Source organism: Protopterus annectens, chromosome 2.part2 (genome assembly GCF_019279795.1).
Source record: "Protopterus annectens isolate FY-2018-M chromosome 2.part2, PAN1.0, whole genome shotgun sequence".
Lineage (NCBI taxonomy): Eukaryota > Metazoa > Chordata > Ceratodontiformes > Protopteridae > Protopterus > Protopterus annectens.
Genome location: NC_056730.1, coordinates 1,038,096,855 through 1,038,118,122, shown reverse-complemented (window position 1 = coordinate 1,038,118,122; position 21,268 = coordinate 1,038,096,855).

The window sequence follows — 21,268 nt, the reverse complement described above, 5'->3', positions numbered from 1 at the left end:
GCAGGTAAAAGCTGCAGTCTCTAAAGCCAAAAACATGGCATCCATGGGACCGGACAACATCCCAGGCTGCATTTTACATGAACTTCAGAACAAACTGGCTCCCCACCTAAGCACCCTGTTCAATCATAGCCTCACATCAGGCTTTGTGCCCTCTGAATGACATACAGCAACAGTTATCCCACTCCACAAAGGGGGAGCCACCAGTGATCCTGGGAACTATCGCCCTATTAGCCTGATGAGCCTGGTCTGCAAGGCCATGGAACGTATCATCATGGAACTCATAAACAAAGACATTGGTAACTTCCAAACTCTGGATCCCACCCAGTTCGGGTCTGTGAAAGGCAGATCATGCCTCCAGAACCTGATCGACTTCTTTGAGGCAGTCACCAAAGCCGTACATGAGGTAAGGTAGTTCACACAGCCTATCTTGACCTCGCCAAGGCTTTCAACACCATCTCCCATTCTGGAATTATAGCTAAACTCATAAAACTAGGTATAAATCCATATGTCATAAGATGGGTTGCCAACTGGCTCACTGACAGAACCCACACTGTAAAAGTTGCACACTCCAAATCTGACCTCAAACCAATGACAAGTGGAGTACCACAGAGTTCAGTCCTGGAACCTCTCCTGTTTGGAATCTACTTCTCTGAAGTACAGGCTAACACAGAAGGCCTCTGGCTAATGAAGTTCACAGATGACTGCAAACTAGGAGCCATAGTAGAGTCCCCAAATTATGTGGAAATCCTGCAGAAGGGCCTTGCTGAGACAGATGCGTGGTGTCAGAGCCATGGTCTCAAGCTCAATGCCAAAAAGTGCATTGTCATCCCCTTTGGTAAAAACTCTGTACCCATGAACTACTACATAGACAGCAGTCTACTTAACACCGAATGTGTGACAAGACACCTCGGGACCCAAGTGAACAGTAGTCTGCCTTTGAGAGTCACATCACCACAATAGTCAGGAAGTCCTTCTATGTGGCACACCTCATCATAAAAGGGTTCTCATCCAGGAAAAAAGAGGTCATTGTTCCCCTCTACTTGACACTCATAAGACCCATTATAGAGTACAACGCCCCTTTTGGAATGTACCTCAGAAGACATCTGCAGCAGCTGGAAAGGCCACAGATGTACCTCGCAAAGAGAATTACTGGCCTCAAACAGATGCCCTACACTGACCATCTCAAAAAACTCCAGCTTTACTCCATAGCATATTGCCTACTCTGAGGTGATATCTTCCTAATATATAAAGCTATTTCAAACCCAGAGTTGTTGGACATGCTACACCTAAAGAAATCCCAATCCCTCTGAGCTACACTCTCTAGGGACCTAAATCTTGTCACCACAATAAACAGGGCATGCTGGAGAGATAGATTCCTGTCCCAAAGACTTCCCATACTCTGGAACAGGCTACCCATCTATGTCAAGCAAAGTTCTTCATTAACACTCTTCAAGAAAAATCTTGATGAGTGGATGGGAAATAGGAAATACACCCCAGGGATCACTTCTGTGTCTCTGCTCGACAGTGGCACAGGAAAATAACTTTCTTGGGTGGCATAAGCCAGGGAACCTTGTTGGCTAGGCTTACGTAGGCCCTTGGGTAGATAGCCTAGTACCTACCTATGAACCTATGAACCTATGTAGATTTGCAATCATGTAATTGTATTGTTGTATTAAGCAATGTTACCGACACAATGCACCATAAATTGAATGTGTAGGAATGCCAGTATATGACAGGTGTAATCCCCAGAGGCCATTTAGTACAACTGAGAGACACGTAGACAGTAAACAGGGAAAATGCAGACAACAAAAACTGAATAGCACATGCAACTGAGATGTGAACTGCTGTTTTTTAGCACACCCAGCCACGATTCGAATCCTGCCAGTGGTAGTAGTCTGCATACAGAATCATACCCCACAACTGTACAGATATGTCCAGAATGTCTATTAAAGTGGCCCATATCTATTTCCTATCAACCTGTTCCCCTGGGAAATCAGTTGGATGATACCAGGCATATAGGCAGCAAACAGGAAATACAACTGATTGACACACATCTATGAAAACACACCTGGCACACTAGCAACTCCATAATACCTTATGTGACAAGAAGCCACATATGTCCCATTTACACCCCAACTTGTTAAGCTGTGGTCAGAGTGTGCACAGTAACAGATTGAGATGTATGCGCATAATAGTAATGTAGAACCTGGTACTGTGTGTGGGAACATTCAGGTAGTGCTAATAAACATTCATCCCACAGGTCTGTCAGAGACTAACACTGTGCCCAGAAATACAAGAATGATATGCAGTTGCTCTAAATAATGAGGTATTACACATCACTGTCACCCACACTGTCCTACAACATATAACTGTCTAGAAAATCTGTATAAGAGTGTTGTTATACAAGGTCAGAATGCATAAGCACAGGGGATTAGTAAGACAAAAAGTAGATTAGAGATATACAGCAATATCAATATAGCAGACACAACTGTGATGGACAGTGTTTTTGTTGTAGCAGACACAGCCATTATCTGAATCATGGGAGTGGAATTAGACTGCATACAGATTCATACCCCACAATTGTACACATGAGGCCAAAATGTCCAGTATATGTGCCCATATCTGCTGCATGTCCCCCTGTCCCCCTGGTAAGTCTGTGGGATAATCCCAGATGTGTAGCCAGCAAACAGGGAATACAAGTGATTGTCAACCATCATGAGAACACACCTGTCACTGTAGCAACCCCCGAAACTGTTAGTAGAGTAATATTTCAAGTATGTCCTATCTACACTCCCATGTTGTCAAGCTGCGACCAGAGTGTGTACAGTAACAGAGTGAGATGTATGTGCATAATACTAATGTGTAATCTGGAACTTTGTGTGGCAACAGTTAGGTAGTGCTAACAAACATTGCTCTCACAGGTAGGTTGGATACGAACTCTGTGCTGAGAAATACAGATCAATATAACCTGAACTGGTACTGTACACTGGTATTGTAGGGGATCTTGAGTGTTGAAGTTTCTCTGAATAATAAAGTATCACTGGTCACTGTCACCCACACTGTGCTATATAATATAACTGTGTAGGAAAGCATGTATATGTGTGTGTCAGGTCACTAAAGGTGGAAGAGGGCAATATTCTAAATATGTCCAGGCTCACCAGCATGTGGTCAACAAATGGCCAGAGTCTGTGCAGAAAGAGTTGGATAGCATAGTGCAAAACATCAACCTGGAATCTGGGCGTATGTGTGCAAACAGTTTGTCAGTGTTAACAAACATTCCTTCCACAGGTATACCAGGTAAGAGGTGTATATTGCAGGTAAAACCTGTTCATGTGTAATGATGATGACAGCCATATCACTGTCCAAAATAAGGCTATAGGGTAGTGTAGTAAGACTTGTAAGGTACTGATAACAGCACTGACTAGGAAAGTAATGTGGACTACAGGAATATACTACTTGTTAATTGACATCTTTCTCGCCCCCCCACCTTATCTCCAACAATAATCAACATACCCACCCCAACTGGTATGTAATGACTCTGATAATGTCCAATTGTTTGATAAATATTTTAATGGTTCTCATGCATGTGCCATATTGAATTATTCCAACATTATTGACATGGTGCCATCAATATACCTGCATGATGTTCTTATTACCACTGAGGTTCCATATATGCACATGTTTTGTTTACTATGCAGCTGTTTCGAATCTGGTGGCTGGGTTAATGGAAATATCTATGCATGCTGTTATACCTAACCCTGGAATGTGTTGACTATTACTAACCTGTATATGATGATGAAATCTAAACACTGTAGCACGCTTGGGAAGGCCAGTCCCAGTGGACCTACCTGTCCCATCTCAGCTGGCAGTGGCACTGGTCACCAGCATGTCTGGGGCCCAACCCCAGACCACCCTGTCCATTGGTCCTGCACCACCTTTGGGTGGAACAGCCTCGGGGGATGGGACTCGCCCCTCCCAGGGAGTGGGTGCGGACAGGCACCTGTCACCCATCGCCAGGTTGGGGTCATGGTGCGTAGAGCGATCAATGAGCAGTTCGGTGATCTTCTATGCCAGCTTGAGGGCCGCATGTCATGATTAGAGAGCCTGGCTCTGTGGCTCAGCCCTCAGCACAGCCACCTTTGGGGCTGTGAAGGTGCAGTGGTGACTGCCCATGGGTGGGGACCTCAGTCCCACTGTTACCACTAGGGGGCTTGTGAGCTTCCTATATCCTAACAGCCCTCCCCATCAAGGTGTTTGCCCCCACCTGTGTCATATACCACCCCTGTATACATCTTGTATGTCTTGTCTGTTACCCTACCTAACATTCCTCCCCAAATATACCTACTACCCCTCCCCAACATCCCACTCTCACCTGAAAAAAAGAAAAAAAGGGCAATCTGTTCCCACAAAAAAACCTCACCCCATACATAGCTGTCCATTTCACACATGTGTTCACTGGACACATGTAATCCGAATTAATTGGCATCACAACTTATTAGTGTTGTCCTCACCACTCTCCTAGGGGTTTGAGTGTCCAAATCTACCTCCAAAATCAGTGTATATGCACAGTTGTTGCTGTAAAAGAAATGGGCAGCTATGGACCTTCCCTACACCCTTCATGCACATCCATAGCTATTTTCCATACTGTCTTTCCCTCTTTGTGCCCCTTTTTCACCACTTTCCTATCAACCCTTTTTTTCTTTTCTTTTAAAGAAATTAGCATGGGGTAAGCGTGAGTAAGCATTTTAAAGCAGCAGTTAGCGGGTCTAAGCCTGTTTGCATGGGGGTAAGAAATGCCTACACTAGTTAAGCAATTTAGAAGTTAACTGAGTATAAGACACTGTAACAGGAAGTTAGCAGTGCTTACCTCTGCGCAAACCCGCTTACAACTGTATTAAAGTGCCTTAATCACTCTGTATCCAACGCCATGTATTCTGACCAGCAAGAAAATAAACAGCCTCTACAAGTCTCGAATCCAGGACCCTGCACATCATAGACAAAGTGACTTACCGCTAAGCCATGCCAGATATACATAACCACGATGATTTCAAAAACATATCCTCCAGCCCAGTCATTAAACAGTACAGAGAATGTAGTCCAACATGTAGATGTATGTGTGTGTAAATATATTAATATCTAAACAGATACAACTTATCTATATATATGAACATATATTCATGTGAATGCCTACATCAACACATATATATGTCTACACCTATATGTCTACATATACACAGCAAGTTACATATATGTAAGCAGATATATATCTATGTAGGTATATACAGACATAGTTATATATATGTAAGCAGATATATATATCCATATAGGTATATATATATATATATATATATATATATATATATATATATATATATATATATATATATATATATATATATATATAGACATACATGTGTAGATATCAATGCACCGTTAATGGGGTTGAGAGGCCCCAAACAATATACATCTTGTATGAATAGGTATACCCCCCCCCCACAACCAAACACGTCTGCCCTGCAATACACTACCAAGTGTTGCGGATACCATAACCAGGTCCTAACATGACAAGGACACAAAATGTTAACAGTACTACATCCCACCTGTATGATGTCAGGCTGGTATTGGTAACAGATCATGCAGTACAGTCTGGCTCCCATAGGAAATGTAAAATGTGGAAGCTATCAACATCACTGGGATACATATACACAGACACATATATGCAGATACAGATATATATATATATATATATATATATATATATATATATATATATACATGTGACTACACATACACATGCAGAGATATGCACAGTAAGATACTTATGTAGTAGGCGCACACAATATGGAACAGCCTCTATGCCTACAGTTAACACCCTAACAACTGGAGACTGGATGAGCCACCCATACAAATGATATGCAACATATACCCACAGAGAGGTCATAGGATAAAACTCCACACACAGGTTTTCAGAAATGGAAAACCTTTATTTGTGTACTATTACAGTTTTATATGCCATGCCATATAGATGTTCAGACACTGACATCCATATAAACAGAATAATGCAACTGTGAAACAGTTATACCAATACAGTAGTCTGGAAAGGTTCACAACTGTTGCTGTCTAGACCAAGACCTCCAAATCCTACAATAGTGAAGACAGACTGGGCCACAGGATACCACACAACCAACAGTAAGTGATGCAGGTGTATAGTCCAGCAGCCTCTGCCTACACTCTGTACACAATCACTAGGTTGTAAAGACTTCAGTTGACCAAATGGGATGTAACTGTTACATAACAAGGCATAACTGACACCATCACAGGCACACAGGCAAACAGAACAGTCTGTATGGTAGGAGGCAGTAGGCCTGCAGTAACCCACTTTATGTAAGTAATGTCAAGATAGGTGAAATGTATGGTACTGTACATCCAGATAGCTTAAGTCAGCTCACCCATGATACCCCCACATTTTGTAACAGCCTAGGTTATGTATGGTGCATCCCCCCCAGACTCAATAATACAGGGCCATATACCACTCTTACATACACTGACTGACCTCTGGAGTACATATGGGCACACCTGTATTGGGTAGGTGAAGCCCACACATATATGGCCCCAGCCCCACCATATGTGTGGGGGATACAACAGCAGTGGACTGCTGGCAGGAATGGCAGTGTGGTATACGTATATGTGCATATATTTCACTATCTGTATATGTGTAGACATATGCTCTGTATATGTATATATCTGGATGTATATATGCATATCTATGTACATATACACAACCATCTATATATGTCAATATGTACATGTGTAATTATCTATATAGATATCTGGATTATCATATGTACATATATATTCACCATATGTCCTGAACATGGGGTGTAGCCCTACCTCAGCCCCTATAGTCCCAACTTCGTAGTGCAAGGGGATGTCAGGTATGTATAGCAGATATATTAGTAGACTATTGCTACTGTAATAGGGATTGTCTTCACAGACATGGTGTGTGTGGGAAGTCACATTTGCTTTTCACATGTGCATCATTGGCTACTGATAGACATCCTAAGGACATCATAGTACAGTACCGCTGAAAGCACGTAATGCTCCTGTGGACTACAGAAGAGATACTGGCAATAGATGTGGACATTCTGACACACTCTGTACATTCCAGAGGTATACACAGAACCCCTTAGTGCAGAACATGTGGAGCAAGCCTGACAATATGGATGTAAACAGCAATGTAGATGGGTATAACACATAACGACTGGTATACATTCGCCCCCATAGGTTATGCATTCACACACCCCTGTCTGTCCTGATACATAATAACTGCTGGTACAGAGGTGCCATGGACACATACTACCCACTAGATATTGACATACATCTGTACAGCATCCCACCACTCTGTCTGACATACATGACTGTTGAGTGGGGGCCTGGCAGCAGTACATCTGGCAAGTATCTGGACATGACATCTCGCTGGGTAAGTACACTAAGCTGTTAGGCATGTAGAAAAGCACTGTGCAGGCTACAGGCAGACTGGCTCATCACTGGCCTACATGTCCTATGGGGAATGCACATGTACCTGCATTTATAGCAGGCTCTACAGGCATGTCACAGCACAGGGTAAGATACACCTGTGTGAAAGTGCATAACCACAACCAATGTGAACACAGCCACATATGGTAAGGTAGCATAATATTACAGTATATGGACTATCTGTCCAACATCATCCTCAAATGTGCCACTCACACACTAGCCCTACATATACTGGGCCACTACACAGTGTGGCCTGATGCCTGTCTGTGGTATGGGACATGTGTGTGTATGGCCCTACAAGCATGTAAACCTATATGATAACATACAGTGGAGCAGCATGTAACATCAGATAGGAAGGACCTAGAATGATGACATCTACCATAGTCTGTACACAGGCCAAGGTACATATTAACAATACACGCACTGTCGACATTCACCATAAGTACACAGACCTCATTACTGTACAAAAAAACACAGAATGTTCTGGTTATGTCATCAAATATATCCCCAAATGTCCATAACATGTGTAGCAGTCTGATATCTCACTGGCTTGTTATCAGATATGATGACACTAATCATGGTGTACAGCACATATGCACCTCTTAATGCATGACATATGTACAAAGGTTGACAGAGTTGTGGCTGGAATTGCATACACAGGGCCAATATTGACATGTTGCTGTGATAACATCATGCATTTACTATTGTAATAGGGCTTGTCACAACATATGTCCTATGAGGGATATGAAGTCAGTAACTGTCATGGTATTCACCATCTACAGACTGCAATCCTCACACTGCCTTTTGCAGTTCAAAGATACATGCTCTGTGGGTACCACATGAAACCAAAAGCACCACACACTGCCCAGTCTGAAGGTGACCCTACAGATGGAGAGTGCTCATTAACATAGAACTGACATGTCAGGTATTAATACATGTAGGACAGCCATATCAGCACACACCCTGTTAAACCAACATTACTCCGAATGCAGTATAGCAGTACTTACAGTCTGTAGTCAGGTCAGGCACATCCCCCTCCTGTGTGTTGGCCTGTTTCCATAGTGTATGTTGTCCAATGTAAATCCCCAATCCATCTGAGATGCTGTTTGTTAAACAGCAGATCGAGTTCCTGCTCACAGTGAATGAAAAGGCCCAACACCAACATGATGTTTCTAGATATTGGAGTGTGTTTCCATGCAATTGGCTATGGGAATGTTACCACAGCTGTTCCACATGAAATCAGCTATGGAAGGGCTGCAATTCATGTAGAGGCCATCAGCTGATCATGAGAATTACCTAAAATACACATACTGCTGCCTAAGCAAAGCAGATATAGGTCTCCACATCCACCATTGAGGGAGTGAGAGATTCAGACAGAGGCAAAGACAAGTCAGTGAGTGGTGGGAGAGTAAAACTTAAGCATGTTTGTGTCACACACATACCAGCACAGGGTATCAAACCCCTGACAACTATGTAGTGCTATCACAGTTATATGCAGTAATTGGATGCACCACATAGGTTACCTGTTGGGGATCCCTCAGAACATATATGTGATGGTGAGTGACATCTGCAACAGGGATATGGTAGCTATATGGTAGGTGAAATACACGTGCCTGTCTGCATGAACAGGTGCCAGCGCTAACACAGCCACACTCTCACAGGGATGCATACACATTGACACACTTGACAAGGCCAGGATTACAATTCATCACTAGTGAGATTGCCACAACACATTACTGTGCAGGTATCACATGGACCACATGAGTCATGCTGAGGTTATATGGGCAAAGGATATGGGGAGGTGTCTGACATCAGAGAGCATGCTTCAGTATGCCAATGGGGGTTGTAGTGAGTGTGGATGTGATCATACACATCATACAACACACACATAAACATACAGGGTGCCAGTACTGACATGCATGGGTGCATTTCTGCACGGGTGTGTGGTGGTCGACTGTGCCAGATGGCTATACAAGGCTAGGTGATGGGTATACCTTGACATCAGGCCACATGACAATGGCCTGCATTATAGCTCAGGGCTGTAATTTCTGCATTTAACCACACAGTTGGGTATTGCATCCCCATCCAGTCACCTGGGTGACTATTGTGTGTGCCCAATGCTGTGCATTGCTTGCCATGTATGTGTTCCTTAGTCCATGACATGGACAGTGTCTGGGATGTGCACACCTCCCACATGCATGTAGAGTGACATGTGGAACTGTACCTGGGGTGTGTGGCCCATGTTGTGTACACAGATTATCATCAGATGTGCCAGTCTTGGCCACCTGTGATTGGAACTGGTAATGGACAGCAGGTTTACCCTGCACTTACATTGATAGCATGCTAACTACATTCCCTGGTGTCAGTGGCATCTGTCCATACAGGGCATGTTTTCAGGCATGGTATGTCCTTTGTGGGTCACATGTGATGGCACCACAAGTGTTGCAGGTTTCCAGTGGGGAACATGGGGAAAGTGCACTGTCTGCATGTACGTGCCTATTGGACAGATGGACAGGGTGCCATGCCCTCTGTAGCCCACTGCAATCACTCCATAGTTACTATCAGTGGCCAATATGCAGTGTACTACCCACATATTGGCTGTTGCCTAGGCATGTGTGTGTGTGTGTGTGTGTGTGTGTGTGTGTGTGTGTGTGTGTGTGTGTGTGTGTGTGTGTGTGTGTGTGTGTGTGTGTGTGTGTGTGTGTATGAGACATGGGTTGAGAGTGTGCTCTGGCTAATACTGTGGTCGCTAACTGTGATTGCCTGGCCTTGATATCACATGTATGGGTATGGATTTGTACCCCAGCCTCTTGGCTATTTCACGTCTGTTATCAATGTTCTGTGGACATTGTGATATATACTAGGGCCACCATATAAGAAATTTGCAAAACCCACTCTACATTGGGTCCAGGTCACACACACACACCTGTCATGTCTTGGAGTAGAACCCCTACCTAACTCATTTATTACACTACAGCACTACACAGTTATAGTACGCGCCACAGAGATTACTGGAGGACTCTTTCCCCAAAGGTGTATATCACATTGGATGACATCAGCAGGATTGCCAAAGTAGGACATTCAAATTGTTGTGAGTGTGGCTAGGCTAAAATGCATTGCTCTCGACACAGACATTGAAATACGCACAACCGGCATGTGTGGGTATAGAACCCCTAACAGAGATCTATATCACACTACAGCATGGAGCTGTTATAGGACGCACCAAAGGGATTACTGGAGAATGCCTTCCCCAAAGGTGTATTTCACAATGAATGACATAAGCAGGATTGCCAAAGTAGGGCATTTGAAATGTACTCAGTGTGACTAGCCTAAAATGCATTGCTCCCTACAAAGACATTGAAACAGACACAAAACACCCAGAACTGCCATGAGTGGGAATAGAACCATACCAGAGTTTTATATCACACTACAGCAGTTATGGCATGCGTTATGGAGATTACTGGCCTATAACCTTCCCAGAGGTGTATTTCTAGGTGGATGACATCAGCAGCCTTGCCAAAGTTGAACATTTGAATTGTAGGGAGTGTGACTACCCTAAAAAGCAATGCTCTCTATACAGACAGACACACACCCTTGCCAAGTCTGGGATTAGAACACCTACCTAACTAATTTATCACACTACAACAGTACACAGTTCTAAGACATGTTACACAGTCTACTGGGCTACAACCTTCCCAGAGGTGCATTTCTAGCTGGATGACATCAGCAGCCTTGCCAAAGTTGAGCATTTGAATTGTGGGCTGTGTGACTACCCTAAAAAGCATTGCTCTCTACACAGACAGAGCCAGGCAGACACACACACTTGTGAAGTCTGGGATTAGAGCACCGACCTAACTACTTTATCACACTACAGCAGTATGCAGTTATAGGACACGCTACAGAGATTACTGGGCTGCAACCTTCATAGGAGTGTATTTCTAGGTAAATTACATCAGCAGCCTTGCCAAAGTTGAGCATTTGAATTGTAAGGAGTGTGACTACTCTAAAAAGCATTGCTCTCAACACAGACAGGGTCAAACAGACACACACACACACACACACACACACACACACACACACACACACACACACACACACACACACACACACACACACACACACACTTGCCAAGTCTGGGATTAGAAAACCTACCTAACTAATTTATTACATTACAGCAGTACAACGTTACAGGACATGCTATGGAGATTACTGGGTTGCAGCCCTCCCAGAGGTGTATTTCTAGGTAGATGACATCAGCAGCCTTACCAAAGTAGTGCATTTTAATTGTAAGGAGTGTGACTACCTTAAAAAACATTGTTCTCTACACAGACAGACACACACTTGTCAAGTTTGGGATTAGAACTGCTACCTAACTAGCTTATCACACTAGAGCAGTACACAGTTATGGGATGTTCCATGGAGATTACTGTGCTACAATTCTCTCAAAGGTGTATTTCACAGTGGATGACCTCAGCAGGCTTGTCATAGTAGGGCTATGGGGAGAGCAGTGTGTGTGCATGGGCCATAACACATTCATCTAGAGGTTGACACACCACATGTGGGCACACGCAGGGTCATATTTCACAGGTACGTGTATACAGGTGCTAGATGACACCTTCCTTGTACAGTCATGTTGCACAGCTAGCACGTTCATCACATAGTCTGTACTGCTGACAGATACCGTTGGCTAGTATCTACAGTGAGTGACATCTGAACCTCATGTGGTTGTGGCCCTTTGGCTGTGTGTTGGGTGGGACAGGCCTGGATGGCTCCTTGTCACTGTTACCCTCTTCCACACATCTATGTATCTCTACCTTTGGATTATTATAGTGCGTTGTCCTTAGATATATGTCTGTATTACTGTCCACTGTGTGTGCAAAGCATGAGTGGTGCATACTGAGGAGTGTCTGCACTAACATCTGTGACTGCCAGTTATGTCTGGTCCACTGGTGTTTGCAGACAGGGCCTTCATGTGTTTAAGTGTGTGAGCATGCCCAATATGCCCATCTGTATTGAATGTGTGGATCAAGTCCAGGTAGTCTGTAATACAATGCTGACCTATGTGTTGTACACCTACAGGTAGCATACTGTTTCTGCAGGTTATCCATTGATCACATGGCATTGACTGTTATGACATTTCTACATGGGATGGGGGGGCCCACTTGACTATTTCTACATTTCTACACAGGATTGGGGGGCACACTTGACTGCTACTACATTTCTATGTAGGATGGGGGGGCACACCTGACTATTTCTACATTTCTACACAAGCTTTGGCGGGCACACCTGACTGTTACTATATTTCTATGTAGGATGGGGGGGGCACACCTAACTATTTCTACATGTCTACACAGGATTGTGGGGGGCACACATGCCTGTTACTACATGTCTACGTAGGATGGGGTGGCACACCTGACACTTGTACACATTTGCTATGACTGTACTGGTATGTCAGGTACTCCATTTCATTCTGTAGTCTTACCTATTATGTGGCCTAGAGGCATACCAGTGTACTACAGATCTTAGCTTTTATTTACCTACATATTAGTTTCAGACTTCCTACCCTTCAGAACTGACATCCCACTGCCTGACCTGCTGTCGTTTGTCTGTGTAGGCTGGGGGGGGTGGTTACCCATAGGCATCATTCAGAGGCAAAAGCACAGCCCTTGTTTGTGTTTGTCTATATCTGTCCTGCTGACTGTGACTGTTGTTGGTTATGTGAACCCCCCATAACTGGCATGTGTAAGTCACTTACCTAGTGGGTGTCCCAGTATTGAGGGTGCTGCAGGGCTGCCTGTGTTGGATGCACATAGTATGCTCCCTACACATGGTTGAGGACAGGTAGTGTAATGTTTGGCATCCCTTTTACTGAATGTGAGAGTCAGAGAGAGTTGTCATTCCCTGGGTCCCTCCCATGTCAGTGTATGTGCTATGTGTTGCCTCTTTGCCAAGGCCAGGGAATACTGGGCATGCCTCCTTCTGCCTACTGGGGCAGGCTCAGGTTGTTCCTCCTCTGAGTCACTCTGTGCACGTGCAGGCCTTGGCAGTGGTGGGGGGCTGTGTGGCCCTGCCACATGCTATTCTGGTAGCAGCTGTTTCCACAGGATCATATTGTGTAGCATGGCACATACGAGGACAATTTGGGTACATCTAGCTGGTGAATACTGCAGGGCTCCCCAGGATGTGTCCAGGCACTGGAACTGTGACTTGAGCATCCCAAACACATGCTCTACTATAATTCTGGTCTGTGCGTGTGCCTCATTATGGAGTTCTTGTTCAGGTGTGTGTGCATTTCTGATGGGTGTCATCAGCCACTGCTCCAGTGTGTAAACAGCATCCCCCACTAGGTGATCGTCAGGGATGCTCCCTTTGGCAAATCTCTGGTACAGCTGCATCAGATGCCAGATGTGGGAATCATGATAGTTTCCAGTGCAGCCAGCACACACATTCATTATTATGCCTTGGGCATCACACACGACCTGGGAGTTGATGGAGGGGAAGCCTGTGCAGTTGATGTAGACCTTACTCTGCTCACTGGGTGGTGCTTTGATGCATATGTGTGTGCAGATTATAGCACCCACTACCTCAGTTGCATATTGCTGGCCAACACCTCATGGGTGTTGGGGAAATATAAGTGCTCACTGACATGTGCCAACATAGCATCTAGGAACTGGTGGAGTACCCTGGATGCTGATGCCTGTGAGATCCCCATCATATCCCCAGTTGGCCTTTGGAAGGTGCCTGTAGCTAGTATTCTTAGGCCTACACATACCTTGGTATCCACTGGGATGGGTTCCCCTCTATTAATTCGGTGTGTGAGGCGTGCCCGGCACAGCTCAACCTTTTTGCTGTAGGATGTCCCTGTCCACCCTATAGTGTTCCACTATCTCCAGCTCATGTAGCCCCTGGTAGGTTATCCTGGGTCTGTACACTCTTCTCCATCTCCTCACTGTGGGTTGGTCAACAGCATTCACATCCTCACCATGCTCAGCCTCTTCCACAAGTTGTTGTATGATAGCTATTGCAGGGCCAATCATTTTGCTGTTGTGAATGTTAAAAGTTCCCCGCTTGTTTACACTGGTGGTGTAGAGTATGGGAAAAACTAGAGGGGAAGGTGTTTACATAGTTTATAGCAGTGTTCTGGTCAGGGCTGCTCTACTGCCTGTGTAATTGGCTAATTCTGACACATTTCACCTGCCAGCTATGCTAGTTCTCCTTGGTTACCTTCCTACTGCTGTTTTCCCCTTCCCATTGCCTTCCTGTTTAAGCCTAGGGGCCAGTCGCGCAAACAGAGTGCACAAATGTGCACACCGCTGCTATTTCCTGGTTTAACTTTTTTTTCTGCCTTTAAAACCCGGTGCGTGGCATGCACACACGCTTAGGCATTGTAAAGAGTGCTAGGCAGATTAGACAGACACCACTAGCTTAGCTGTGCTAAGCTAGGTGCAATCCCGAGCCACAGGGCTCCAATCCGTTTACAGTATGCCTGACACACCCTCACATGATGTCACCTAACTCCTAGGCTTGCACCAAGTTATTCCTACTCTTACATTGTTAGGACCTGACTCACATGCTGGGGAAAACTGGGATTCACTATCCTTCCCCTCATTTGCATAGGATTGCCTGCTAATGCATAGTTACATGTCTCACACTGAGCCTCCCCCCTTAACAACCACTACTCAATGGCCATGCTGTCTTCTGCCTGCCATTGTCTTGGATGGCAGAATACTGATTTTAGTTAAAATGCTTAATTTAGGTTTATTTTGTTATTTCCCGCTCAGTCTCATCTGCGTGCCGCTGCCCTACGCTTAAACAGCCGTGATCGGCTAAAAAAAAAAGTTGATGCAAAGGTTAGCAAATATACAGCATTTCTGTTTTAAAAGCAAATGGTTATGTCTTGCTAGCCATTGCACTGTGATTATATTATTGCATTTGTTAGGTTCTAAATATCCAGTGGTAAAATCAATGTATCTTTCAAGTATTTTGTGTGTATTTTTAAACTGCATTAATCTTAAATTATGTCTAACTTTAATTGTTAATAGATTGTTAATTGGATGCTTTCTCTGCGGTGTCTGTATGTCCTCTCTACATTCTTGTGGATTTCCTCTGTGTGATCCAGTTTCTTCCCACATCACAAAGACATGCATGTGGAGTGTTTCTCCCTGGGCCTCTGATGAAAATTGGTTTTGTTCCAATTCAGACTTTCCTGGTAAACAAATGTTAAAATAAAAAATATTCTCCAGGATTCATAAAGCTTGGCACAAGGATGGCTTTAGCCTTGTGCCAACCGTGTGGTGTAGAGATGGCACAGTAGCACCACATGCATATAAATGAAGGCACACTGCCATAATGGCCACGTGCATAGGAAACATGTACGAGGGCAGGGGGCATGTCCAAGCACTGCACGGAGGCATGATCATGTCGGCTGCATATGCGCAACCTAAAATGCTGACTAGTAGCCTGCCTCCAATAGTAATCACTCCTGTCAGTGTCCATGGATACTGAAATGTATGCAAAGCATACAAGACAACTTGTGAACACCACAATAAGAAGCAAACACAAAGGCACGTAGCTGAATATTGAGTCCCCGTCCTTCGAACAAAGATATTTAAAACCCCATGTGTGTATTCCATTGTAGTGTCACTAGTTATACCAAGTGGAAGTGAAATGCATCATGTTAGTGCATCACCAATTGCCAAGCCTAGCCCAATGGTTTGGGTTACCACCTGTCCACATTGTGAGGGACAGTCCCCCTCTAGGCAGGTGTGTCCATACCAAATTCATAATAAATGTGAAATGTACTGCAATAGTAGGACATAATTATGTCCCATATGTTATGAAATAGTCCCTTACAGTACGTATGTCCATATATAAAATACCTATATGTTACAAGAAACAGAATAAGCAAGTAAATGAAACAGAATAAGCAACTACACTGCTACAACAATAAAAGCTTATATGTAGGCATGAAACTAAAGTACTGTCCTTTATAATGACTGTGGGTATGTGTTGGCCTGTAAACTCAGATGTGTGCCACGACAATGTCCCATCCAGGTCATATGAAAAGGTGGCAACCCTACCAATGGTCAGAGCATTCGCCCAATATCTGCCCATTCGCGGTCCATGGCGTCCTTGCCAGGACGGACTATAGATGAACAGGTATTAACCGGGTCTACCTACCATGTCATGAAAGATAATTATTTGCGAGTACCTATGTGCATGACGTACAGCATGTGGTTGATCTAAAATGTTAGTGTAGACCTCACAACCATATTGGTCCCAGAGATATGTAACGTACGCAATGTGTTCTGTTGACTGTGCCATGAGCCATCAACTAGAGAAGGGATGAATGTTGATTGTGGAATATGGGGGTGGGGGGGTGACGGGTAATGTAATACATCACCAATGGGAGACTGGGTTGGATGCACAATAGGTAAACTGGAGGTCTACGAAGGAGCGGTGTGTGAATCAGGAAGATAACCAAAGAACAAATATACACATCTGCAATACAATCCCACAAACATGTGAACATTAAAATGCGCAATACACATGTGTAAAAACATTACCGGCACATACCCACATAATGGTCTGGCCTGAACTGAGCTATCTAACCCAAACACACCTGGATACATAATTGAATACCCATCATCCCCTTCACAGCACACCACCCCCAATTCCTGAACGTCCACCAAAACCAGCCATACTCAGGCTGCTAGATAGGCACGGCCATATCTGCACATAGTGACCCCTACCATATCTAGTAGGCAGTCTCACCCTAGGCATTCTCAGGATTGCAAACTATGTATCCCTTGCATATATAACCTTACCTTACAGCCATAAAGCAAAAATGGTCATCGTTCTCCACAATTTTTGGATATCCCTCATGGCATATGTATCTGTTCTAAACATTAGACTTGGTGTCACAACACGATGTCCAGTCCTGTATACATCTGGGCACAAGTTGTATGAGCAGTAGCTGTCCACAAGACTGCTCAGCCTCCAGCCGGTCCTGCAGAACCTACGACCAAGGATTAAACACCTGACCGTGATGCATGTCTCCCCACGTGCATTATCGGGAATATATACCTTACACATTCGCATAGTGGAAGTCGGATATAGGATGCTTAAGGCGCTGTAAAGCAGACGTAAGTAGGGTTACCACCTGCCCCACCTTGAGAGGGACAGTCCCTTTTTTGTTATTTGTGTCCAGACCAAATATAATGCAATGGCAAATGACCTGTGATAGTAGGAAATATGTCCCATATATCATGTAACAGTTGCATAAAACAGTTATTTATGTAAAATACCCAAAGTTACAAGAAACAGGTGAAGCAAACAAACTGCTACAAAAATAAGCATTAATTTAGGGAAATAAGTAAAGTTCTAACCTTTGTACTGACCATGGGTATGTGTCGGCCTGTAAATTCTGATGTATGTCCTGAAAATGCTCCACTTTCACCATATGAAAAGGTGGCAACCAGAGACGTAAGCAGGTATGCAAGCTTGTATGCGCGACGGTAGGTGGCAGTGATTCAACGGTATGGGAAATGTAAATGAGCATGTAGGTGTATATGCATGTGTATGTACAGACCGATATATATATACACACACACACACACACACACACACACACACACACACACACACACACACACACACACACATATATATATATATATATATATATATATATATATATATATATATAGGTTCATAGGTTCATAGGTTCATACTAGGCTATCTGCCCTACGGCATTTATAAGCCTAGCCAGAGTGTGTTTGGCTTTCGCCACCCATTTTATATGAATTTTGCTATGCCCTTTTTCGAGGTTAGTATACTGTGCCTCTGTCTAACAGTGACACAGAAGTGATACCCAGGGTAAACTTATGATCTCCCATCCACTCATCAAGATTCCTCTTGAAGAGAGTCAATGGGGGACTCTGCCTAACCTGGACTGGGATTGTATTCCACAGTAAAGGGAGCCTCTGGGTTATGAATCTGTCCCTCCAGCATGTCCTATTTATTTCAGTGCTGAGGTTCAAGTCTCTCGAGCACGTAGCTCAATGGGAATGGATTTTCTGAGGTGCAGCATGTCCATTAATTCCGGGTTGGACATGGCTTTATATGTCAGGCACAGATCGCCTCTGAGCCACTGAGTAAAGCTGGAGTTCCTTTAACCTGGCAGCATATGGCATCTGTTTGAGCCCTTTGATCCTCTTGGTGAGGTACTTTTGGGGTCTTTCCAGTTACTGCAGGTGTCTGGTAAGGTACATCCCAAAAGGGGCATTGTACTCAATTATGGGCCTGATGAGGGATGAGTAAAGAGGCACGATGACCTCCCCTGATCTAGATGTGAATCCCTTCATAATTAGGTGGGCTATATAAAATGTTTTTCTAACCACTTTGGCCACGTGGTTTTCAAATGAGAGATTGCTATCAACTTGGGTCCCCGGGTCCCTAATTACTTCTTCCATACTTAATGGATTACCACCTATGTGGTAATTTGTGGGCATTTTGTTTTTGCCAAAGGGGTTGACTATACACTTTTTGGCATTTAGCTTGAGGTCATGGCTCTGGCACCAGTTGTTTGTTTCTATGAGGCCCTTTTGTAGGATGCTTGTGTCGGCTGGAGAGTTGATTATGGCGCCTAGTTTGCAGTCATCTGTGAACTTGGTCAGCCATAGTCCTTCCGTGTTGGCCTGTACCTCTGAGAAATATATACCGAACAAGAGAGGTCCCAGGACTGAGCTTTGTGGGATGCCACTTGTAACTGGTTTGGAGTCTGACATGGCTCCAGCAATTCTAACCATGTGGGTTCTGTCCTTGAACCAGTTTGCAACCCATCTAGTGACATAGGGGTTTATATTTAAGCTGGTGAGCTTATCTATAATGCCCAAGTGTGGTATTGTATCGAAGGCTTTTGTGAGGTCCAGGTAGGCTGTGTGGACCACCTTCCCCTCGTCAATGGCCTTGGTGACTGTTTCAAAGAAATCGACCAGGTTTAAGAGGCAGGATCTGCCCTTAACAAAGCCAAACTGGGTAGGATCCAGAGTCTGTAGGTCCCCAATATCTTTATTTATGAGGTCCATGATGATCCTTTCCATAGCTTTGCAGACCAAGCTAGTCAGGCTTATGGGGCGATAGTTTCCAGGATCCATTGAGGCAACACCTTTGTGGAGACGGAACACTGTTGCTGTACGCCACTCTTTGGGTACATATCCTGTAGTAAGGCTGAGATTGAACAGTAGTTTTATGTTTGGGTTTAGCTATTCTTGGAGTTCATGTAGGATGCAGACTGGGACACCGTCTGATCCCATTGATGCTGTGTTTTTTGCTTTGGAGAGGGTGGCTCTTACCTGAGCATCTGAGTTGTCAGGGGGGCGGCACTCTGCTGGGATAGGTATTTTCCCTTTTGGAGGGGAGGAGGGGGAGAAGTTTGCGCTGAACCTGTCAACTAGGATGTTGGCAATGTCTGTGGGTTCAGTGTATTTTTTGTCATTTTGGACTAATTCTGAGCATATCTGGGAATTCCCACCCAGGTTCCTAGCATAACTAAAGAAAGCCTTGTGATTATCCTTAGTGTCCTGGGCAATTTTTCTCTCGAAGCTGGCCTTAGACGATTTTATGAGTGCCCATAGTTTTTTTGCTAATACTGATCAGAGATGCCTTCCCTTTTTGGGATTTTGCTCTGTCATGTAGTAGCTTCCTCCTTCTATTGTATAGTTTGTTTATGGCTGGGGTCCACCAGACAGGACACCTGCCTTTGGAGGATTGGGTCTTGGTATTATTTGGGATTGCATGATCCATGCATTCCTGAAGGTGTTCATAGAATGCGTTTATAAAGGATTCTGTGGTCTGGGCCGTATTTTCCACAGGCCTGGGGGCTTTGAAGGATTCCACCTCAGTTTTGAGGAGTGTGAAATTTGCTTTAGAGAAGTTTTTCACTGTGGTTTTCTGGGCAGGGGGTGGGGTCGGGATGTGAATATCCAGTGAGATTAGTTTATGGTCTGATCTTACCATATATACACACACATATATATATATATATATATATATATATATATATATATATATATATATATATAAATATATATATAAATATATGTAGATATGAAGAATGAACATGGTCACAATATAGGAAAGCCCCGTAATAGTTAGTGCTGTTATATATCAGGATGGCCATTGGAGAGCACACCTCTTCATCCCCAACCACAGGTAGAATGCAAAAAGTGGAACGAACGATCTCCCCGTGCTAAGTCTAACTTTCAGCTAGGTATAGGGCAGTCCTGGTCCTCAGTCGGACAAACCTAAACCCGGAAGACCATATGAACACCCTGACAATCGAACACACATATGTGCAAGGACTATAGGCTGTAGAGGTCTGAATATCCTCGGAGTGAGTCAACATGCAACATGAGTCCAGAGCAGGAGGGAATAGGGAATGATGCATGTATAGTAGTGTGTTTTTCCCAACAGGTAAATGGATGCCTGCTGTGTAAGTGAAGTGAAGAGGCGTGTGCTCGGGTAACTATGCACCATTGGTATGCATATAAATGAGGCAGAACACCAATAGTGTAGTGGTTAGAGCATCTGCCTAATGAAAAAGCATTCATGGTTCAAGGTCGACAATACCACATATCATTTTCCTTGTAGAATTAATGTTGCTCTGCTGTAAAGCCGACATTTAAACATGTAAAGGTGAATGTGTGTATTGCATGGGACTATTAACCAG